The sequence below is a fragment of the Tachypleus tridentatus genome, chromosome 6 (genome assembly GCF_004210375.1).
Source record: "Tachypleus tridentatus isolate NWPU-2018 chromosome 6, ASM421037v1, whole genome shotgun sequence".
Classification (NCBI taxonomy): domain Eukaryota; kingdom Metazoa; phylum Arthropoda; class Merostomata; order Xiphosura; family Limulidae; genus Tachypleus; species Tachypleus tridentatus.
The window spans coordinates 103,444,531-103,471,145 of record NC_134830.1 but is presented as its reverse complement, the minus strand read 5'-3'; the positions used below and the strand labels follow the sequence as shown (position 1 = coordinate 103,471,145).

General features: G+C 33.7%; 1 long non-coding RNA gene across 1 annotated transcript in view; it reads left to right on the top strand.

The window, feature by feature from the left end:
• The window catches only part of LOC143253220 (uncharacterized), a 32,339-nt gene that overhangs the window by 177 nt on the left and 5,547 nt on the right, over positions 1-26,615 (top strand). The window contains exons 2-4 of the long non-coding RNA XR_013029451.1: positions 1,340-1,424; positions 5,246-5,309; positions 22,861-22,926. This is a non-coding gene — a long non-coding RNA (uncharacterized LOC143253220). The remainder of the gene's footprint in view (positions 1-1,339; positions 1,425-5,245; positions 5,310-22,860; positions 22,927-26,615) is intronic.

Sequence of the window (26,615 nt, the reverse complement as noted above, 5' to 3'; positions counted from 1 at the left end):
CTTGGATTTGTGTATTGTCAATATTTCAGAGAAGGTAGAAGTAATGACATTGGTTAGTGTATTTTCAATATTCATAGGTGTTATTTTGTGTGTGTCTTCAGTTGCTTTAGGTTGGTCTTCATTACTTGTTGATGGGTTTTCCTGCATGAATGAAGTTTTCTTGACTACTACAGCATATGAGTTTGTTTGTGTTTTGTGGTATTTGAATAGTAGTTGATTTTGATTGTTCTTGGATTTTGTTTGTTTGTGGCTTGTTCATATTTGGATTTTTAATTTCGTATAAGTGTGCCTTAATAGATTTGTATTTTTGGCATCCTTTATAATTTGCTATGTGTTCTTCCCCACAATTGCAGCATTTAGGTTTGGGGTTTAGTTTGATACATTGAGATATGTGGTGATTTTCTCCACAGCCTACACAGCGCGCAGTTGCTTGACATGCTGCTGCTACATGCCCAAACCTTAGGCATTGGTAACACTATGTTACAACCACGGATGGTGTTTGGTTTGTTCTACTGTGTATGTATGATACCACAATGTGATACCATTATTTATTAACTGGGTTATTTCTTGGGTTTCTTCCGTAACTACTTTAACTAGCTTAGTTGGTTTTTTAGTTATATTAGAAATTATTCGTTCCACTGAAACGTGTTTTATGTTTAGTTCAATTAATTCATCCTTAATATCTTCTATGCTAATAGAGTGGTGCAACCCCCTGATTACAAAAAAATTTGGGTGTTGGTCTAGCTCTAGGTAAGTGTATAATTATGTTTCCTGTTTTAAAAGCGTCTGAAGACCATTCTTTCAGTAATCTATTAAAGTCAGCGAGTAATGCTAATTTTAGGTTTACACCCTAATATTTCTCTTGCTAGTTGTGGTTGGTTGTAGTTTCCTGATATGCCTTGTATGATTATGGCGTTATAGGTAATTTAGATACATTTTTTGTGTGTGTTCCTGTGTTTGTTTTCTTGTTTTTTCCGACTTCTAGTCTTCACTAGTGTGAAGCCTTCGTCGTCAGAATTTGTTTCGTTTGGTTCCGAATTTGTGTTAGTTTCAATATCCAGAGTGAGGTTTTTAGCATTTACGTTAATAGTTGTTAGTTTTTCATTGTCTAACAATTTAGCCTCAGCTTCATTGTCGACAGCAGTAGATATTATATTTACTTCAATTATTTTATATATTTTGTTCTTCTTTTTCCTCGCTTTAATTTGAGTAACATCCACTGTGGAGGCTATAGTTTTTAGTTTTTCGTTAGCCAGTTCTATTAAGGTTTTTAAATATATATTTTCATTTACTGTTAAGCCACCTACATTAGACTTACTTTTTGTTGAACATTGAACAGGGACTTCAATTCTCGACACCATTGCATCTGTCGGCTTGCCGGGCTTCTTCGGCATTTCAGCCGGTATGGCTCGTAGCTTCAAATGGTGAGTAGCCCATATAGAATTATATGAAGTAATAGGTTCTCAACAAACTTGCTCTTCACTCAATTTTTCGTTATAAATTTGCTAAGATTAAAAATACGTCTGCTTTCTTTCACTCTCGCCAACAAAAACCCCAAAAGTAAATTATTTCAATTGTAAAAGTTGATTTGGTCTGTTTTGAATTTCGTGAAAAACTATACGAAGCCTATCTGCGCTAGCCGTTCCTAATAAAAGACCAGAGAATAGGCAGCTTATCAACACCACCCGCCGCCAACTCTTGGGTTACTCTTTTGTTAACATATAGTAGGGCTGACAGTCACATTAGAACATTTCCACAACTGAAAAAACAAGCTGGTTTGTAGAACGAGGATTTCAACCCGCAACCCTCAACTCGCGAATTAAACGCTCTAATCACCGAGCCATGTCGACCCAATTGTAAAAGAATAGTACACGTTTAGAGAAGAGTTCTGTTTGTTTGTTTGTTTGGAAATTTCGCACAAAGCTACTCGAGGGCTATCTGTGCTAGCCGTCCCTAATTTAGCAGTGTAAGACTAGAGGGAAGGCAGCTAGTCATCACCACCCACCGCCAACTCTTGGGCTACTCTTTACCAACGAATAGTGGGATTGACCGTCACATTATACACCCCCACGGCTGGGAGGGCGGGCATGTTTAGCGCGACGCGGGCTCGAACCCGCGACCCTCGGATTACGAGTCGCACGCCTTACGCGCTAGGCCATGCCGGGCCTTTAGAGAACAGACAATTCGTTAAAGAATTTAGCTTTTGCATAGTTTCTAAATAGAATGATACTGAGTTTATTTTGAAATGTGGTAGATTACATAATAACGAGGAGAAAAAAAAGGTTGACTTTTATTCTCTTACATGGATTTATTGTAACTGAAAATATAAACAGACTTTATATCATGACTTTTGAAAAATTCTAAAAGTATAATTCGGTACATGCCAAATCTTGTAGATATTATATGCTAATTCAAATCTAGATGTTGCTTTCTGTTGAGGAATTTGGCCAAGAATGATATTCATTATTCTCTAATATTCTCTTATGCACGGTAGGCCCGGCATGGCCTAGCGCGTAAGGCGTGCGACCCGTAATCCGAGGGTCGCGGGTTCGTGCCCGCGTCGCGCTAAACATGCTCGCCCTCCCAGCCGTGGGGGTGTATAATGTGACGGTCAATCCCACTATTCGTTGGTAAAGAGTAGCCCAAGAGTTGGCGGTGGGTGGTGATGACTAGCTGCCTTCCCTCTAGTCTTACACTGCTAAATTAGGGACGGCTAGCACAGATAGCCCTCGAGTAGCTTTGTGCGAAATTCCAAAAACAAACAAACAAAAAACAATCTTATGCACGGATTAACGTAACTTTCGATAAAGAATAATAGTCACAGATAACGACAATAATGACAGTAAACGTTAGGCACAATTTAGCCTGAATTTCTGTGTCTGACTGTGTTGAAGAGAGACACCAAACATGGCCAGGTGGTTAAAGCACTCGACTCGTAATTCAACGGTCGCGGGTTCAAATCCCCGTCGCATCAAATATGCTCGCCCTTTCAGCCGTTGGTAAAAGAGTAGACCAAGAGTTGGCGGTGGGCGGTGATGACTATCTGCCTTCCCTCTAGTCTTGCACTGCAAAATTAGGGACGGCGAGCGCACATATCCCTCATGTAGTTTTACGCGAAATTCAAAACAGACAGACACCAAACACAATAGAAAAACAAAATGAAAATTTACCTTTGTTATAACGAAAGTCAATCAAAGATAGATGAATGCAACATCCTTTGTTTCTTGTATTGTAATATTGTTCTTGTGATGGTAGGTTTGTTTAAATTACCTAGTGAAAAAATTAAATGTTCAATTCACATGAGGGGAACAATTCTTTATTTCTTCTTTTAATGTTTAGAAGAATAAACGCTGCTACATTGTTATAAATTGCTGTAGGCCTACGTTATAAATGACCTCAAAGCTATCAAACGATACTAGAATTCACCTAAAATTATCAATCAACTTATAATTTTACAAATAAATTCAATGAATGTGATAGCTAATCCAGATCCACATAGCGTTATTTGACGAAAGGAAAATGAGTGATTCAAATTTTTATCTTCAAACAATTATTCAAACCATCTCATAATTATGATTTAAGTCGTGTTCTAGACATTTCACAAAATTCTGTATCATTATATCATCAGTGACCTGCACCTTCCTCTGGTCAACAAACAAATCATAAAATTAAAAGTATAGTTTGCAACACAGTCCCTTCCTGGATTGTGAAATCTCTTTGACAATACTCATGCAAAAAACAACAATAACAAAACATTAAATTGTGTATTCACCTAGTCGTTTTGGTTGGTTTCTCTTCTAAAGCCCTTGGAATACAAATAGAATTGCATCTTGCACTTTGTTGTTACTGACTATCCTTTTGTTAAGGTTGTTTTTCCTAGATATATATATGAGCATGTTAATTCACTGGTGACTCCTTTGTTTATGGCCCTCTTGATTTCCTATGATATGCTGTGAAGCTAATATTACATCTATGTCTCCACAAACTTTTTGCTGGATACTTCTTTCTGGTGCAACATTACAAACCTGTTGGTTAAGTCTATAACAAATACTTGATATTTGTATGGTCCTTGGTTGGAAGGTTACAAAAATAGTGGTAAATTCATTCTTTAGTTTTTGTAATACTTCACAATTAGCAGTTAAACAAAACTAATTTGGGTTCTCAAGCAATGCCCACATTTACAGTCATACAGTTCTTGTAAGTGAAATGGTACATAGTTCCCATGTAAGAGTGTGATGCTGAATTTCATATAGCTTTCCTTAAAAATGATTATTTTGATGTAATATTATTATATTTACAGTCTTACACAATTATGAATTGCAGCACTTCTTTTAAGAATGTACATCTAATTTTCTTCAGTCTTGTTCTCATATTCTTGACTGTTATGGCATCTATAAGTTGGTCATATATGAATAAACCCACTTCATAAGGATGTTTGAACTTATAAGCAGGTAGCAGGTTGAATTTCCAATGACAAGTTTAAAAATTGAGTTTACCCAGTTGATCAGTTCATCACCAACATACTTCCAAAGACAACCATTATGGATGACCTTTGGCATGAACTGTCTATCCTTCTGGATTATGTAAACAGCACCATTAATTATTAATAGTACAGCATATGAGTCCTCTCAGCACCTACTTAATATGAAGTATACGATGTTAATGTTGTACTACTGGCAATTTTGGAACCAATTTGCTATATGGCCTTCTAAGTATGAATATTCAATTGTCACTTCAAAACTGCATAATATATCTAGGGTAAACATATATATAATGATGGAAGTGGTTCACAGTCAAAACAACACTTTGTAGCTCCTTTTGCATTGCACAATACTTACTTTTTGCATGATTCACTATATTGCTATAGTAGACAATCACATGCTCTTTCTCTTTTAATAAATCTTTTTTTCTGCATACATATCTAAAACGAGTGCACCTTCAAAGTTGGATATGCCAATGCTGGAGTAGTGGTCAATTACTTCTTCAGTTTTTAATGGTTGTTCACAATCAACAGTTCACCAAAACTTATTTGGCTTCTGAACGTATTTTACAGTTATGACAGAGAATAAATTTACAAAATAACAATAGTAAGAGCACAATCCAAAAAGTCCACTTACTTCATGCATGTTCTTCTGGACAAAGTCAATCTCTATGGGTATTAAGATACTCCTTTTCTATGTGTCCCAGAAAATAATTCACATTTCGGGAATCAATTTAAGGTGTTGTCTTTTATCAACCATTCCAGATCCATCCTTAGCCCTTCATAAGCATTATAAAGCCTAACCATGTGTGACGATGTCATCTAATAGGTAAGTATGATTTTTCGGTAGTTCAGATAGAGCACACTATTAATCATTGGAATATACCAAAGCATTATAAAATCCAGATGGTAACATGACAAATTGTCACAATGCATTTCTTGTGACTAAACCTGTCTTTTTTATATTCACTTTATCTTTTTCTACTTGGCAGTATCCACTCTTAAGATCCTAAGTTGAGGTAAGGTCATTTTTGAACAGTTTTTAGGTACTACAATCTCAAATAGTTTGAAATTGAGTTGAGTGATAATTTAAATTTAGAAATTAATTAAATGTTAATATGTATCTAATTTATGACATTTGCCAACAAGACTGATATACACAGTCTCTTTTTCATTACAAATATATTTTTTTGTACAAATGATAATACAGTATACGATAAATAATAACGGTTATTACAAATAAAGACTTATATGTATATATGTACAAAAGTTTTGCAAACGTACAAACAGTATTGAATCTTCTGCCTAATCTAGAACATCCTTGATACTTTAATGAAGGTTCATGATCAGCGAGTTAATTTCAAGTTCAAGTAGATAAATTCACATAGTTTAGAACTAAATAGTTTTGATTTCATCTTTCTTCACAGGCCATATGCAAAGTTTTCTACTGCTGAAGTTATACAATGTTTTCATAATATAAATGTAAAAACGGCTGGTGTGGGTTGAGAAAATTTTTATGTAGAGGAACGAACAATGTTTTCATAAAAAATATTAATGTCTTGTTTGCTCCATTGTAAACATTCCTGGTCAAATATCTGAAGTTCCCAATTAATGAGTGTTAATCACAGTTATAATTTCTGAGATTTATAGTATAGCAACTAAAAAAGTCAATAATATGTATTGTCTCTTAGCGCATTGCGTTGATTACATTCATATGCGTGAGGAGAGTTGCTAGAAATGTCAGCCTACACAGAAATATAAACGATACACTAGTGTTTACATACACAGATATACTGTCAATTCTTACACTCGAAAATTTTCTACAACTGTAGGGAGTTTTGCAATACAGATTAACAGTGGAAGTTATGTACATTTCAAAACATACATTTAACTTAAATGAACATCAATATTAAAATAGATATACAATAACAAATCTGTTACAACAATAAGTAGGTATTTTTCTTTGTAAATTCATTTACTTTCCACTAATCCATGAATATGTTTGTATTTCACAAGCACAACAAGTGATGCCCAAGGACTAGGTTTATCACTCTTTATGGCTTCTATCTCTTTGAAAACCTCAGTCTGTTTCACAAATGGCAATTGTCTGCATAGCTAGCTGATATATTGGGGTTGCATCTCAGTATCAATCTTGTGAGATATTTTTCTTGTTCACAAGACCATGAGCAAGATATGTAAATATCAGCACTCAAATGCTATAAGATCTCTACAGTTTGAGCCATACAATTCTTGTAAGAGAGGTGGTAAGCTGTCCTCATCTTAAGGTTTTACATTTTATTTTCTATATTTTTCCTTAAATATAATTGTTATAAGTGGTTCAGTGATATTTCTGTGGACATACAATATTAAAAACTGGGTTTTGATACTTATGGTGGACACAACACAAATAACTCGTTGTGTAGTTGTATACTTAATCACAAACAAAGTGACAAATAAAAATTATTACTTCTGATATTCTTTGACGTGAAAGCACTACTTTTACAGCCTTACATCTGACAATCTCACATTCAGGTTTGACTGGTAGGTTGTATTAATGACCTTACTAATGACATCTTTATTTTTCAGGTTCACAAGAGTTCTACTAATCATTGATATTTTTAGTGTTTTCATTTCAGCCAAGTCACCAGATGCAAATTTATTTTGGGCAAGTTCTGGAATAAGTATTTTACTTCTTCGTAATACAACAGTGACCACCTACTTTATTGTCTTAGGCAGTTCATCCTCTTGTGTAGTGATGGTCATGTAGTACTCAGGGATTTCCTAGTCATAGACTGCAAAGCTACTTGAAGCTAGCCTAATTTCACACTCATGTCTCCCTGTGAAATCAGTTCTCAATATGCATCCTTCTTCAGTATCAATTACCCACACATCATAAGGTGTAGAGAAGTTTTCTACAACACTGGTAACTTATGACTTCCCTCTTGATAAAATTTTAAGTCCCCTTGCTGTTTACATCACTCCCTCTTCTTTCTTCACATCTCACATCTAAATGTAATTCTCACCTTCATTACCTATCTTATTACTCAATTGTTAACCATTTTTTTCATAAGAATGCCAACAAATAGATATGATGATAATATTTTGGTGCCATTACTGCAGGATACCATGTTGCAGAAATTCTTTTATTTACTAAAGTGTGCACCATTCTTTTACTGCGACTCTTGTCATAAATTTAAAAAGGTGTCGTAGATTAGGAAAATGAATTTTTCACAACTAGGAGGACTTACAATAAAGATGAAAAATTGGCCATGAGGAGAAGATGTTGTCAGAAAATTTCAAATCTATGAAAGATCTTCACTTAGATATAGGACTTTTGCTAATACTGGAAAGGTCCATAACTTCTATGTTAATATAACCAATGATTCAGAAAGAAGAGCTGCCAAAATTTGGTGCATTCAGGAAGGATGCTTTTCACCTGAGGATCTACATCAGACAACTGAATATCTTTGAGGTGGTGTGTTATTTTATAGCCTGAATCCAGGTAAAGCAAAATTTAGCCAACTGAATTATATAACTTTACTCTGGTTGAAATCATATAAGAATATTTAAGACTTACTAGAGTCAGATGTCAGCTTTGACAGTCCATGGAACTGCAAAAGACAACCTCCTAAATGATATGGCTGAGACATCGTCATCATCAACAACAGCTAGAAGGTTCATGTGATTGATAATCGACGACTGAAAGCAAGTTGCACCACTTCATAAGATTTCAGATTATATTCACCATACAATGTACATACTACACTGCATGAGTTTAATTTGATTACCATGAAGCTACAATGGTTAGTGCCAGCAGATGTGATGTCCAGTTTGTAGAAATGGAAACAACAGATAGGATTCCAAAATGTTTGCTTTCTGAGTTATTGGGTTGTATTGTACAATTTTCACTCAATCATGAGCTAAAAATATGTTGTTTGTTGCAATATTAAAGTAACAGAAAAAGATACTTTCTGAGACTGAAATTCATTTTATAATAAGATATGTAGTTAGGATATTGGATGATAGTTGCTTGGTTAATTAACACAGATTAGAAAGAGAGGTGTAAGTATTTGCAATACATAGAGAATGAACAGCTTGAGCAGCTAAAAATGATAGAACTAAAAAGTCAGTTGAAATAGTTTTGCAGCCCTTGCTTTCTGAGCTTCTAAGTGATTTTTTCCTATGTAAAATGTTAGAGATCTCATAAAACCTATGATCTAGCTGAGTGGCAAGAGCTTTATGAAGAATATCACACAATTGTTACTACTACTTTCCAGTAGGTCTAAAAGTCCACATGCAGTGAGTAATTTATGTTTTCTTAGTGTGTATTGTTATATGTTATAGTAACAGCACAAATAACCAACCTAACTTATGAGAAGTTTAAATAAAAAAAAAGACTTAGTTGAAGTGAAATGTATCAGTGATTATTTATTTTATGATGCTTGAAAAACAATGTGCAAGTTTGATTGCTTGTAGTTGAAAATAATTTACTAGACTACAGCTACCAAGCAGTAGGTCAGAAATTAACAACAGTTGGTTAAAAAGTAATTTCAGAAGGAGCTTAAGGCAGTCTATTTAAAATTATTAATGCATTAATGGAAACAGAGGATTTGATCTAGATGTTTATAAGTTCATTATATGAGTTAAACAGTGACCACTGATCTGTACAGTATTATTTGAAGATACAATGTACACATTATTTTCAACAATGCCTGTGAGAGAATGTTCTGATTTTGACATTCAAGTATTCAGCATGCAGAGATTTTCATGAAAAGATAAGAACAATGGAAAGACTCTCAATGAGGGCATAAAATAAACAATCACATGGTGAAGTTTTGTCAATTGCACCATATCTAATACTAAATTCATAACTGAAAAAAGGTCTTTAAGGAAATACAATGAAAATGTTAGTAGATTATACCAATCAAAAGCGAGACTGATGGTAGCCTCTTCCTGGTAAATGGGCTGAAGAGACTAGACAAACAGTTGAGAGTGTTCAATTTTACACCTTGAATCCACTTTAATAGTAAGCATTTTTCTTTGTTTAAAGGGGCTATATTTCAAGCACAATTCTGAAATAGTTTTAGTCCTAGCAACCCACCCTTTTCAAAAGAAAGGGTTAGAATAACCTATCTCATGTTAGCTCATGTGTGTATGATCCAGTTTTACAGTTTCAACACCACCCCTTTCCTACTGGAATAGACTTATTTTTATGTAAGAACAAGATGGTAGTGGAAGGAACAGATCTGGAATGAAGGTTGAGCATATTGCCTGTTATTACTGGGATAACAACAGGAGGCAGAATGGCTAATAAGTTATTGATAAGATGGAGACCTAAGGAAATCTTTAGACTAATAGGTTCACTGGAATGGCAACAGAGGTAATATAAGACTAATCAGGTATTGGTAAAGTGGAGAACCATTGAGACATTTAGAAATCATGCATGACAAGGATACATGTTCTACAAGAGAACACAGCATACGCACATGTGAGCCCTACAAAAAGATTGTCTCACCAACATAATACACTGATTATTCAGCCTCTAACAGTAATTCTTTGAGGGTGTTATGGTTTGTAACTGGGCAGTTATGACTATTTTTTTTTCTCAACCTTCACACCTAGATTATCTTTCCACAAATTATATTTGGTCAAACTTGCATTCTCAATTTAAACCTTTGTTACATAAAGTAATGTTTTGACACTAACTATATTGCTATTTGCCCAGTAATATGCTATTGTGTGTTTAGATCTCTACATCTTTTTCGAGCTGTGTAAATAGACGAAGGCTCTGATAACCAACATTATGCTGAGGACATACTATTTGGTGAGGAGTTGGACTCCACTCAAATACATTTAGAAATGGCCTGACCTTTCATCCAAGAGATGACTTTACTGATCATCACCTCAATGTTGTCATCTCAAGTTTTCCAGCAGTTCAACCACTGCTACTGACTGCCACATCAAAAGTTAAAAAAGGCTGAACAGCAAAATCTTTAACATGATGAAACCTTCCTTACGTATTCTACTGGATGATGATAATTTAGAAATCTCTGAGTTTCTCTGGTGTATCCTCTGACCAGACAACTCAGTACAGTGTTTAAAGCACTGCTCAAAATCTTCATTTGTATGTGACCAGTATAAAAAGCATCTACAGACTGCAATAATTAGCAGCAGTCCCTGGTGCACTCAAATCTTTCAATTATGCAAATTATGAAGCTGTTTTGGCTTTGCAGCACTTGGAACTACTAATTTTACAATAGGTAGGTTATAACTACTTGGTAATTTATAACCAAAGTATAAGAAATTTTCTTAAATGTCTATTTCTGAACTGGAAAATGTTGCAAAAGAATCTTCTCAGACTTGTTTGAGCCTGGCATGGTCAGGTGGTTAAGGCACTTGACTTGTAATCAAAGAGTCGCAGGTTTGAATCTCTGTCACACCAAGCATGCTCGCCCTTTTAGCCGTGGGGGCATTATAATGTGAGGATCAATCCCACTATTCATTTGTAAAAGAGTGTACCAAGAGTTGGCAGTGGATTACGATGACTAGCTGCCTTCCCCCTAGTCTTACACTGCTAAATTAAGGATGAATAGTACAGATAGCCCTCAAGTACCTTTGTGAGAAGTCAAAACAAACCAAACTAATTCATTCTGAAAACCAAATACTGAAACTGACTACACATACAAATTATTAGGAAAGTAATTTTAATAGCAGTGTGCATTTTATATATTTCTCTTTTATGGTTTTATTCACCTGCGAAGAATCCAAAATATTATCTTCATGACACAAAGGTGTTTTTTTTACATGTCCAAACAATTATGCATGTTTAGTATAAAATCTTATGTTATTAAACAGACCTATCCCATTTCAATATGGTTGACTCAGTTTTGGCTAATTACATACACCACATAAATAAGCCTTGACAAAGAACCTAAGAGGTTTTCAAACTACTTATAACAGAAAAACTATAATTAAGGTAGTGTCAATACAATTAAGTTCATAGTATTTTTATTTAATTACATAAAAATATATTTTGAAAAGCAAAACAGATTAATTTTATCTTATTTTTAAACCTTTTACTTTATGTTGATTATTGGAATGTTAAAAAGATTGCACAATAAATGTGGTCATGCAATAGCATGCCTTTAATATTAAACAGGAAAGGAAAGAAGATTTTTACCTTATTTGTATTTTTTACTTAGGATAGAGAAGAATAAAAAATATAAAAAACAATAACAAAACCTAAAGAAAGACAAATAAAGGCCTGACCAATTGAAAAACCAAAAAGTTTAAGGCTGATATTTTTGTGTGAATGAGTATGTAAAAAGAGAAATATAAAAATGAAAAAGCACTTCTTGTGGCCTAGCATAATCGTAACCTTCATGTCCAACAGATAGAATAGAAACTGAACCATCGCCAATGTACAGCAAGGAAATCCAAAAGGGTGGTGTGAAGTCCTAACTCCTTTTGAGACTACTAACAGATAAATATCTCTTGAGTATTGCAGCATGCACTCTTATCTTTACAATAAAATATCTGTGAAAACATGGATATCTGGATGTAGAGGATGAATAGATACCCCAATTATTGTGTTGTACCTGTCTAATCATCAAAGGAAGTCAGACAGAAGGGATATCTGTAAATCCAGAGAGTCTATGGTAAGTTGCAAGGAACATACATAGGCACAGTCTAGAAGGATAAGAGCCTCCAGTGATACCCAAGTTTCCAAAACATAACATTTCACACAGGGAGAGAAGGTACAGATAGTACCCTCTGAACTAAAACATCCAGAGGTACTAGAAAAAGAGGAGAAAGCTTGTCTTGACTGAATAAACTACAAGAAGAAAATACTGGATGTGGTGGATAACAGACTTCTTGAATTAGATAAAGAAACTCGCCCAATAAGATTTTCTGATGAGAAATAGGTTAATTTAGAAGATTCTAATATAGATGGAGTTACAAGAAGGCCCCTTTATGTAGAACAAAATCTACATAAAGATGGAAATTGAACCCACAAAAGTATAGAAATTGGGTGAATAACAGGAGCACCCAACAGAAAATATAGGGTGTGAGTGCTAGCCCAAAAGGAAGAGCTCAGAACTGATAAACATTATCATTGTGGACAACACACAGATAATGATGTGAAACCCAAGTAATGGAGATGTAAAGATAAACATCAAACACACTGACTGAATCTCATCAACCACAGGCTTGAAATAAAAGACCATATATGAAAAACAGGTAGGATTCCATGGTAAACCAAATTACATTGAGGAAGCAGTTGAAGCAATTCAGGTTGGAAAGAGTAAAAACAGGATACAATTACCCAGTCTTCTTGAGATGACTAAAAGTTGGAAACAGAATCCTAGAAGCAAAGGTAAAACTTGTTTGATGGTGCCCTTGATGAAAAAGTTTTGAATCACGTATGTGAGATGCAGGTGCAAAATGGGATATTGAGGGAAGGAAGGGACTGGAATAGAAGATAAAGTGGAATAAACCTTCTAAAATCCTCCAATTAGCCAAAATTGTGCTGAATGATGATATGCAAGTGTATGGGTGCATAGCCTAGTAACCCCCGCATGTAACTGATCTGCAACGTATATATTATATATATATATAATTTTTATTTTATTGACCTTTCAGCCATGTCTAGGTGACTAACATTACAGAAGTCACAATGATGCAGCACATGTGCATTTATGTTACCATATCCAACAGTATAAAATTGGCCTTTACAAAGTGAATTGTTCTAGTGGGCCAGCATTTTGTAAAACACCATTACATATGTATATTTCTCATTACTATTGCCATATAAGTTATTAAAGTTCAGTTACTTTCTTAAAACACAGGGTTCAAAATTTTCTATTTAAAGCCAGACATGTCCGTTAAAAAATCAAGTTAGGTCATATTCCTAACATATTGGACACAAATACATCGTCCCCTCAAAAATAAGTGAGGCAAAAGCTGTGTATGCACAGCCCAAAGATTTTGCTTAAAAACGTATTCTATAATGAGTGGAAAATAGCTAGCAAAATTTAAGATTTAATTTCAGACAAAAAAAGTAAATTTAAAAAAACTGTCGTGAACGCCCATAAAATGCGCTTTTTAGGTTGCCTATTCCGTGCCGTTTCGAATAGTCTGACTGCCAAACATTCACGACGATCTGACCATGGCATGTGGTAGTAAAAAAACAGGAAAGTCTTACGATCTATTTTAGTTTGGCTTCACGAGCAAGACTAATGAATCAGAAGACAATACTGTGAATCCCGAGTGAAAAAACCCAAGCCCAAGTGTTAAAGCAAAAACTGTTACTGCTAGTACTGGCGCTAACTAGTACCTACGCAACTGGACTGATGTTTTACTCAATTTGTCAGGAATATGACCAACGTAGTGGTAGGCAGAATAACACCTTCATAACAGGATCTTCCAACCTGAGAGCAAGTGCTGTTAAGGAGCATGAAAACAGTTATGCCAACAGTCAAAGTTGTCAAGCTAAAACAGTAAAAGAAACACCTGATTTAACTCCCAAGAATTGAGCAAACTTAACCAGACTGAGAAAGATCGTTTGCTTGTGCTGTTCAGGACTGCCCTTTATATGGCTTTCAATGCCAAACCATTCAGCAATTTTCAAGAGCTTCTGTTGCTGCAGGAGCAAAACTTGGGTATGAACTTAACAGATCATTATGCAAATGACAAACAAGCAGTTATCTTTACGAAGTATATTGCAGAAACAATTAGAATTAATGTCAGATCTCGTCTGCACACCTGATTATTCTTTGGCATTATGACTGACAGCTCAACAGACACTACCAACATTGAGCAGGAGATAGTCTATGTAAGATGGACAGTGACTGTTACCCAGTGGGTTACTGCAATCAGTTGAGAAGGTTGATTCTGAACACTTGCTACAGGCACTTAGTTCAGGTGAAGGTTTCTTAATTACCTGGGATGAGAATTTTCTGGATTTATCCTGAATCCCTAATTAAGAAAAATTAAAATGGACAATATTTTATGTACATTTGTGTTTTAATTCAGGTTTACATAGTCATTCCATTATTAATATACATCAGTGAAAACTCGAGCATTTTTCAATTGATTTAAACCAAGAAGAACCATGTATTTACCACTGACAGCATTGGATTTTAACCTAACACAACTAGCGTAATAGATAATGGAGCAATTGAATTTTCCGAAGTACAAATTTACATTTTGTTTTTTTTACAGAAAGTAACTAATATTGGGTACTAATAATTTGTACTTGCATCATTGTCCATATATGGCAAATTTTCTGACTGGCTTGAATCAATTGTATGCCTGGGGCAGCTGTCAATTTTGGCACAAATTAAGGACTTGTCAACAGATAGAAGGTGCAAAAACCTTATTTGATAGGGATCAACTGTGTTAGTCACAGATTGGAACTTGCAATTAAGAAGACCATCAAGGACATGCCTAACTTTGATAGTATCCAAACCTTATAAACAAACTGTGGAAGTTTTATGACAATTCGCCACAGAACTGGGCTGGCTTCAAAGAAGCTAGTAAAGTCAACAACATTGTTGTCAGAAAGCCAACAAAAGGGACGGGAACCCAGTGGGTGGCCTACAAAGAGCATGCTCTAGAATCAGTTTCTCATAACTGGCCAGCTTTAGCAGAGCATTTGTATCAAGTAAAACTGCATGACAAAGGGGAACGTGGACAGAAAGCTGCAGGATTATACAGTACTTTGACAAGCCTTAAATTCATACTGTACATGGACATGTATGTACAATTCTGCCTGTTTTGACATCTCTTAGTCTCAAAATGCAAGACAATTCTGCTACTGTGAACATTGTTTCTGATAAACTCACTGTTTGCAAAGAGAAGCTGGGCAATCTGAGTCTTGTTGAGAGATCCCAGAAAATTGTTAAAGAGCTCACAACATGTGAACAAACTGGCAAGTGGTTACTTAGAGGAAAGTTGATTGCTATTAGTGGTTAGACAAGGGCCACAGGCTCAAAAAGTGCCACAAAAGAGACCGTTGCTCAATCCGTGGCTGAAGAAACTGCCATCTTTGTAAGTAAAATTGTCACATATCTGAATGAGAGATTTGAAGAATTTGATAAGGATTTTATTGGTGCCTTTCAAATTTTTGAACCAAGCAACTGGCCTAAAAGCAAGGAAGCATTGTCATCTTATCGCCATAATGAACTCCAGACACTATTGGACCACTTTGTTGCTCTGCATGAAGCTAAGGGTTTCAACATTGCAGCTGATATTTGCCAAACTGAATTACATGAGACACTGCTCAAAGCCACAAGATTTGCCAAATCAGATGAGTCCCTGGCTACTAGTGCAAGTGGATTGTGGGCCCACATGTTAAGTCAAATTACTGTTGAGGACGGTAAACCTTTCCATGGATCAATAGTGTTGGCCTTGGTATGCCTCATGCAGGTGATTTCCATGTTATTTGCTGAACAAGAACGTGGATTTTCCTAGATGGCAGTTATTAATGATGACTGGCAGTCCAAACTAATAAATGATTCTCTTGATGACAATAAAATTAGCTAATAATAAGACCTGTGATCTTGCAAGCACAGAATTACTGTGCAAGTCTGTAAAAACCTGGTGGAAGGATAGTAAAAAAACCAAACAATTTGCAAGTCCACATGGAACTCACACACGTAGAGACAATAGAGATACTGAGTCTACATCAGCTGATGTCTTAGTGCTGGATGAGTAAATCTAACAGTTTGATTGATGTGTCATTTTTAATGGATATAAGGCTTGTTGCCACTTGCCTTGAAATAATGTTTCAGTGCCATGAATAAAATGATTCTGTTTTATATAATAATTGTCTCTACTTGATCTCTTGTTTTCGGTAATGTTTGGTGACAATTTTGAGGTGTTCTGCTAAAATTTCAAATGTCTGGCAAGTTTTACTGCCCAGCAGGTCATGTGTCCTGCTGAAAATTTAGAATATTTCTACTCCTGAAACATGAAACATTACATAAATAAATACAGAAAATGATGATATTTTCAACTTACAAACTTTGTACTTGCATGCTGTAATTTGATAAGTCTTGTCAAATTGAGCACATTAAGAATGTAATACAATAAAAAAAAATTGTTTAGATTTGATATATGCATTTCAACACAACAAACATTCATAAATTATTATATCAATATCAAAAATTCCTCTACAACTTATCATACATAGTAACTAAGTTGTATTTGGAGCTAAAAAATATAGTATTTTGAGCTGCAATTTTTTTCTATCTTTCTGTTTTGATTCTACCATGAAAGAACATTCTGAGCTTTTGATTGTTTATACATACATCAGAGAGCAGAGTGGGTGTATATAAGCAAGTATTTCCAAAAATAAAAGAGTAGTTCAACAACATTTTGAATGTTGGTCAACAAGTGTGATTCCATGCTGTTAAACCCTAACCATAGGAAGACCTGTCAAGATAGGGTCAATGCTGCCATGCCAAATCAAGAAGTAAATATTGGATTTAATTACACAGAAGGAGTCAACTGCTATAGGAAGGTTTGTTTCACTTCAACTGGTAGAGGACTGTTACATGTTAATTTGCACGCTTAAATGTAGCTAAACCATGGAGTATACATGTGAAGTGAGAGTTTTAAGGTTACTGGTGAGTGAACATTTTTGCACTTTAGAGCAGTAAAATTGATGATAGTTGTAACACTTGGGGATGTAATTAATCATACCATAATTAACCATTTTTATTTACAGAAACTGTAACAGAAAAGCACAACCGTTTATTCTAAATAGCTTTCTCAACACAAGCTCATGTGACCATTTGTACTTGTTAGTAGTTTCAGTTCCAGTAACTTTCAATATGTACAGCACATGTATCTTCACAAAATTTTGGCAGACCTTCTATAAACATTATATGACTTCTATATATAAAAATAGTGTGTTTTAGTAAAGTATTTTTTCCAAAGAGTTGTCAACAAATATGGTCTTTTTTTTTTACAAGACTGAGTGCAAGGTGGTTTTCATGTTAAATTAAAAATACTTTTCTTTATCTCAAAAATCTAAAATTTTATTTTATGTAATCTCTATAATAACAAATAAAGAATAAACATGAAAACAAGAGGAAAACTTTAGAGAATAAACAAGATTTATGATGAGACATAGCAAGTATGACATGCAAATACAAAGCAATTTCATAAAATTGTAAGCACCAGAAATTGTGGTTTTTCTTCATTTCTTTACATATTTTTCTATATTATAAGGAAAATAACCACAAATATTAAACTTTTACAAGTACACAGTAATAATATATATATACATGTTCATAATCACTTTCACACATTGTATGTCTATACTCTTAAATTTGAACCAATCTGAGAAGGTAACTCACATCCAAATACCTACCAAGTTTATTGGATCAGTCTCGACATTATGCAGAGTCACATGAAACCTATTTTTTCACATTTTTATTGCTTTAGACAATTTTTGTAGCAACCACTACACTCTAAACAAGTTGATAAATTCTCTCCCACTTTGTTCTCAGAGCCGGGATTACAATGAACTCTGAATAGGTCTTAGGAATTATGCAAATGAAACTTGATATTTTTCAGGTGAGAAAAGCATTTTTAATCTTAACAAGATAATCACTTTCCACTCAATGTAGTCGACAATCTGACTCCATATGTTTAGTAAAAATACATAATCAAAATATCTGCTTTTTTTTGTCTACTAAAAGACTTATAATGTTTACTACTTGAAAAAAAATTCATGAAGACATACAAAACATGTTAAAAGTTAAAGCACGTGAACTCTGATGGTCACAAGGTCAATATAGCCAATCAAGCCTATGGTAAGAAAGTTAACTGAAAACCTGTAATTTAATTAATGTTACTTTAAAATATATTTTTGGTAAAATTTTAAACTGATAACATGAAAATGTTTATTGTCATGTGCCTGATGCACAAAACTATATATTGTAGCTCTTCAGTAAAAAATAAATAAAAAGAATTGTATCCACCCATAAGGCAGATAAACTATATATCAACTACACTATAGAAAGAGTAAATGCACCTTAATACTAAAAGGTTTCTACGGAAACACAACTTACATAGTAGTGCAGATACACTATCTAAAGTAGACTTTATATGTGTTTTAAATTCTCATTAAATCTGACAATACGGTAGATCCTATAGATACATCTCTTACTGGCACACATTTTACCCTACCCACAGTATAATCTGTATCCTTTATTTATATTTTCTCTCTAAATGGAACATTTTTGTGTTTTTGCATGTTTCTGAATAGTTGTATTAAAATATCATTAAGCATAAGATGATTTTAAATTTTTTTCCTTTAGATACAAAAATTAAGATGGTTGTTGTTTCAACTTTATAACTTTGAGTTCTTGTGTTGTGCCATGTTGTAACCTCTTATAATGTATATATAATATAATAATACACAGGGTGAGATACAAGTTCTGTTTTCCATATTTTTGTCAAGTAAATGTAGGCTATCAAATATTTTTAACATAAGGTATTTAGACATATTAGTGATTATTTTTACCTGATATGACTTTATGGCAGTGGTTCCCAACATTTTTTATGCCCCACATTTTTAAAAAAGTTTAATATGTTCTCACAGTAATTATTTGTTTAAGAATAAATGTGAAGGTGGCCAAAAGAAATGTTATCTTGAACCCCTGATTGGGAACCACTACTTTATGGTATAAAGATTAAATTCATGTCAATCAGACTATCTCAGACTAAAAATTATGCAAATCAGTGTGACAAACAGATATAAAATTTGAATGGTATTGAGCTGACTTCTATATAATGAAGTGATTAGTTGCTAGTATTGAACAGTAGTTGATAAGGCATGCCATATACAGGGAAATTATGGAAGGAGCAAAACCTTTGCCAAAGAGCCAGATTCTACAGATTTACATAGATATTATAATTTGTCTCAGACATTTTTTGGATCTGATGGAGATCTTGCGAACAACTGTCCTACTGAAAATTTCTTGGTGAGTGACAATACTAGACATGAGGGATCTGGTTCAGTTGTTGAAGTTCTGTTTTGTAGAAGTAAACTGATCACCAAACAAGAAATAGATCCACATATCTCTGTTTAAATACACACACACAAAAGATGAACTGGAGAAAGTTACACACAGTTATTTTTTCAAAAATTGTATGCTTATGAGAAAATAGAGATCATCAGATGTACTGGCTTTAGAGGAATGGGTTATAATTTATCAAATCATTTTTCCCAAAGCATATCATTCTGAAATACTAAGAGTTGCCCATGAACACCCTATGGGAAGTCATTTAGATGACAAAATTATCAGACATTTCTTTTGGCCAAAAACTAGCCAGGATGTTTTTTCAGTTTGTAAAACTTGTCATACATGTCAGTTGGTCGGAAAATTTAACAAGAAAATTTCTCTTAGTCCTTCAAAACCTATCCCAGCTTTTGAAGAACCTCTCAGTCACGTTGTTGTTTGTGTTTAGTCTTTACCAAAAAGATAGCACTTTCATGTATTATGTAATTTTATGATCATAAGGTTATTTGTGTTCATTGTGTTGTGTACTGATGTCATTAATGAAGTTGTAACATTCTTTGACAATGTATTATATTTGGTTGTGATCAATGTATGTATATATAATATTGTAATTAAAAATTGTCTAATGCCAATTTTTAATTCACTGAGGGAGGTGTAACTGACTTACTATTATGTAAATGTACTGTTGACCTTGCTGAAATTTCTAGAAAATCTTCTATCAACCTTTTAAAAGGTAACCAATGCAACACAAAGAGACAGTTATATATTGTTGGTTTGATAAAGATAGTATACTATAAACCTCAGAAGCCTTAAAAGTGATTAAAGCTTCTTAATTGGGAAACTACAGATATTTAACCACGAGTGTATATAGGTTTCAAACATTACAAACAGTTTAACTTTAGTGAATTAACTTTGGACATTTGTATTTCTGCAAATATATTGTATAATATTAGTGGAAAAACTAAGCGTGAAGAAGCTAGCTACCTTCTTATTAAGTGAAGTGTATCAACAAAAAATTAATTCACTTATTGTGAGATATTCAGTTCTAGACCAGACAGAAGACTTAGTATTGTTTCTAAGTTTGTAAAACTTTTGTATATAAATTATTATTTGTAATAATCATTATTATAAGTTTTATTGTTGTTTATATATTAAAACGAATTTGTTTTAAAGAAAAAAACTGTGGATATCAATCTTGTTGGCAAACATTGTAAATTGGGTAGATCTCTAAATTTAATTAAGTTTTAAATTAAAATTTAACTCAGTTCTAGGCTATTTTAAACTGTAACATGTAACATAATAAATTGCAGACTCACCTGGGATAAATCAGAATATGTAACAATACTCCTGAAAGTACTTCAAAAGCAAAAACTAGAGTGGAGCTTCCAATCCATTGCTATCAACAGGTCCTGACAATGGGTTGGAACAAAACATAGTATCTTGGGTAACATGTGTATTGGAGGGAAACCCTAGAAAAGTAATCCCAACCCATCCTAAAATAATGCATTCATTACCAAAGCCTGAAGGTGAGGTACTGGAGACCAAGTTCCCAGTAGCTGGATGTTTCAATGAGAGGCCAATTCACCAATCAGAGTTGCAAAATAAGAGCTAAATCAAATGCAACCTCTAACTTGTTGGGGTTCATAAAATTAATTTGCTATTGCAGTCATCATCCATAGAACAGAGCAAGCTAGTTAAGTAATATGATAGAAATGGCCCTAAGATTTGGTCCAAGTGTCTCTTCAGTGAAAAACAAAAGACATCACCACGAAAGTACCAGAGGGAAGCCTGACAATTTTTCCCACAATAAGACCAGACCATAAGACATTGCCTTTCAAAGAGCAAGAAGGACTAAAACAATGTGTAGGGAAGCCTCATCATACGTCAGTAGACCCTGAAATTCTTAACTGCTGGTACTGGAATTCCATTCCTGCAGCAAGGCATTTGTGAGTAGATGGAACTCTGAACAACGGAAGATATAGATATCTTTGTTGCATCCCTACTTAATAGCCCTTCAGGATTGAAGAATGCTTTTGGGATAAGACCACAGGTGATTCCTCAGGTCACATAGACCATCAAAAGGATCACTTGTGCTCTCATCCCAAAGGCATAAAGGTTTGGATTAGTCCACATTCCCAGAAGAGAAAGAAATGTCCATGCAGTTAGAGAGGTAAGTGAGAGTCGGATTTCTTGTTTCAGCAAGTAGGTGCTGACACAATGAAATTGGACATTCATAATCCCAGTGAAAAATGTTAACTAAGATTTGAGGAATAAGTAACTTATGAATCTTAGAGAATTGAGGCATTGATATAGATGAAACACACTGATTACTGTACACTAACCTCTGCTCTTGTCAGACCCAACAACCAACAGGAATAAAATTCTTGAAGAACTAGCAAGACTCTCTCATTAGCCTGGGACCAGACAAACCAAGATAGTCCTAGAATTATGCTTCACTTCACAAGGATCTATGGGAGAAGAAAATCCTATAGGCTTGGTGAATAATAATGGTGAAGTTGTGAAATGAATGACTGAATGCGACTCAAGGACCTGTAGTGCTCCTGGATCCATGGATAAGGGTTCCACATGTCTCAAAATACTTGGAAGCTAAACCTCACCGACTTTGAAGGCATATAATAAACACTGATGGCAACTCAACCGAGAAGCAGAGCCTGTGGATATAGACAGAATCTATTCTGGGTACTAATGTACCAAGGGACTAATGTCAGGAAGTCATCCATGTTCCTACTTTACAGTTGTTTAGTTTAACTTATACTTGAAGAGTTGAAAGACTCTTAGCTCATTGACAGAAATTCCATTATACAAGTAACTATGAACCCTACAATAAGCAACAACTTCTGCAAAAGGCTAAATCATTGCTGGAATATTACATCTGATCTACTGATTAATCTGCACCACAAGTAGTTTTTAAAACAACCCATCAATAAACTATATGAATCTGCAACAAGGCCAAATACACAATCTCCCCTTCAGTAAAAGGTAGAAATCTTTACCAAATATGATGAACTTGATGCACTAACTTACTAATTAGTTATATTAGATTTAAAATTATTACAGAAACTCAAAGTGATTGCTTATCTCTGCAAATTGGTATAAAAATAATGTGAATGATATTTCATAACATATAGGTATGTAAATGTAGCAATTTGATATTAAAACAAATTATTATGTTATAAACATAATCAGTGAAAAATTAGAAGACATGAAATCTTAAAGGTCATACACACATACAAGATTTAAGTACATTTTATAGTTTTAAACTTTTTTATACTTGTTTGTTTGAATAATAATGTAACACTTACAATGTCTGTTGTTTCAAAGGAATACATAGCAGTTCCAAAGTACAGAGGAAATGTTGAAAATGGCATTGTCAAAGACCTTGATGAGGTAAATCTTGAAACAAGTTGTAGAAAATAATAAACATTCCTAAACACTGCAAAGTAGTAGCTAATTTGGAAGCTATGGCCAATTTGTGCATAAGTTGAACAGTATCATAAATTGCAGGGTAATTGCAAGATATCCATAAATAGTTGCAGACCACCTAGATAAAACAGGAAAGTATCCATTAGACATCTTACAAATTGATAAAAGTTGGTATACATTTGGACTGTGATCTAAGATGAAAGTGAACAAGGCCATGGAAATCTAAAGAATCCCTGTCTGTTAACATGGGACTCAATATTTTAAACTATTTCTGCTCTATAACTTGAGGGCTAAAATGTGATCAAACCTATGTGGTTAAGACATGAGTTCTACTAAGTAACCCTCCAATTACAAATATGTTTCCAGTGCCTTAACATTTATTAAAATACAGTTAGTATCTGTCACAGATATAACCATTTCTTCTTTTTCTGTCCTCCACAATGAATATATCTAAATGTTTATTTGTTTGTTTGACAACTTTTTGCTTTGCTTTAAATAAAGCACCAAAACAGGAGTTACAAACACAAATGCTAATAGGACTCCCTAAATTCCAGGATATCAGAATTGTATTAATCTTTTCCACCAATATTCTCGTAATTTTTCTTCTAACAATTTAAATACATAACCAAATTACCTTAAACTTTAGAAAAAGTTTGGACATAGTTTCAGCTTAAAACACAAACAGACTTGTATATATGGATTCAATATTTCTAATGTCTTTAAGTGTAAAATTTCCAAAATTTTATTGTAAGACTCGCCAATACTACAATTTATATTGTCAAGATCACAGATCTATAAGGTAGTTCACTAAGTGTTTATCCCTCAGTGGCATAGCAGTATGTCTGAGGACTTATATCACTAAAAACTGGATTTTGATACCCTTGGTGAGCAGAGCACAGATAGCCTTTTGCACAGCTTTGTGCTTAATACAGACAAACAAGCAACACTGAATGTTTCTCAATTTTTATTTGATGCAAAGTGCATAAAAATTACTTTTAATTTCTGTAATCCTTGCTGATGTGTCTGTATTCAAACATATTTTTACCAATGTGATATCTTGATTAAACTTTATTAAAAGTTAATAGAAAGCTCTCTGTACTCAAGATTAATTACTTACACTTGGATAATGAATGACACACGACCCTTCTTACTGAATGATGGTAAAGCAGTCAGACACACGCACAAAGTGAATCTGTTTCAATTACTCATAAGGTAACAGTTTTAATAACAGAGCTATTAATGCAAATGCTTACCAATAACCTTATTAATCTTATTTGTTTAAAAAAAAGAAATTACACAGTTTAATTACTTTTGATTAAAATAAAATCAAACTTAAATAAGAATTTAGAATTCCAGATGGGATCTCACTAATTAAGCCACAGAAATCCAAAAATTCAGAAAACATTCAGAGGTTGGAATCCCTACATCTCAAGCATAGTCTATATATTTTTTTTGCTTTTATAAATACATGTATATATATATATATATGTGTGTGTGTATGTCTGTGTCTATCATGATATATACTAAGTTATAGCATGTTAAGTATCAGGTTGAGCTATTTTAACTTTTGTGCAATTTTTCTTATATCTCTGATGTATTTGAAAGATATAATTTCAGAAGACAGTTTCTATTTCTGTGAAAGTACCAGTTTTAACTGAATATATCTTTGTGATTTTTTCTTCTCTTACAATCTTAAGCTATAACACTTATTTCATACCAAAACTTGTATCTTTTTGTTCCTTTCTTTATCTTCTTTTTACCCATACCATTACTTTTTGAACTCTTGGTTTCCATTCCGTAAACTTACTGTGACTTCACTCCAATTGAGAGAATGCTTGAGCCAATACATTACTGCCAAGAACTATTTCTACGTGCACTCAACACAGAACTTATATAACCTTACATGAAACTATATTTCCACATATTAATAAATGTGATAGCTTATATTAGAGATAGGTACAAAAAAACGTTTTATATTTTATAAAGAACAGCAAGGATCATGATATATATGTAACCTAGCTAGCTGTAGTAATATAGCAAGTTTTAATGCTACATAAAAGAAATGAAACAAGAAAATCAAAACTACAAAACTAAGTTACATCACATTTATATATTTTATTTTGGCAAATCATTGTAATTATGTTAGTACAAGCCAAAGTAGTGATAAATGTTTTTAAATTTTGAAAAAATCAATTTTTAAGTTTCAGCAATTTTATCTTAATACTTTCTGTAACAATTAAACCTCCAATATTACTATATATATATAGCTAGATATGTTACATGTATAGTGATCCATATTTATAAAATTTAAAATTTCATTATACTCTTTTTTTTTTTTTTCCTTTTTGATTGCTATATTTTTGTGTCCCAGCAATATCAACCCTCATGTCTAATTATAGGCCTAAAGCAACACATCACATTTGGAAAAGTTCTGTGAAAGAATTAGAGCAGTAAGGTTTGTCATTCTCTCTGTATGCTTGTGTGAAAAAGTCACTCACTTATTTAGATGAAAATTCACTGGAATAGTAAAATTTTGATTCACTCAATAAACATGTATATAGTGATTTAGACAGCTTTATAAATACAATAAGCTTGAGTTTTGCATAACCAATACTGTGATATAGTCAGTTGTTAGAGTAAATAAACTCTCAATAACAATCTTGGACAAAAGATTTAAACCAAAAGGTCAAATAATTGATACACGGAAGAAAATGGGGAACAGAAAATGGACAAAGAGAATGAAAAAGATGTGAAGTGAAAAAGTGAAGATCTTTAATATCTGTAGGCCAAGAAATGGAGCCCAATAAAGGGTGACATACATTACTTAGGAAAGCATTCTACCTAAAGTAAAGAGGAATAGAGCAGAAGTAGTAGCTGCAATTGCAGAAATGGAAACAGAAGTTAAAAGAAATTCAAAAGACTTGCAATGAAAATGAAAAATAGCTGTAAGGTAGAACAACGTAGTCAAGAAGATGAGAAGGATGTGGCATGCTATTAGAGGTTTGCAATTCTTTTAAAAAAACAAGTCTTCACTTGCCTTAATGACAGGTGACAGAAGAAAGAGAAAGTATTACTGAGTATTGTTTCGTGTGGTAAAGCTCAGGGTGAATCAGAAGACAAGGGAGGTGGAGAACATATACCAGAAAATAATGTCAAGGAAAAAGTTAAATGTGTATGATTAGTGCACTGTTCACATGTAGCAGACATAGTAATCATATAGAAAGGCAGCCTATTTTCATTGTGTACTTTTAACCTTACATCTCTATTTATATAATGCACAAGTGTAGACAAGCAGGCTGAGCTAGTGAAACAATGCAAACTGGTGGATTATATATAACAGGCTTAAGCACTTGTCCTTTGGAATACAAAGATAAAAAAAAATGTTGGGTCAGGATGGATGCTATGATAACTAACACAAACAACATAACAGATTATTGCAGTACTCATTATTACCTCACCCAAAGTTTTGTATAAGTGTTAAGAACTCAGTATGTAAACACTTAAAACATGTTATATACTGTGTGATTGTCAGGGTAACTTTGTTGGAAGAGGTAACATGAAATTAGTGAGTATAATCCAAGAAATAGCTCTTGATATCAACCTTATAGTGGCTGTTGGAGTAGAAAATTCATTTGAGATTATGTATGATTACA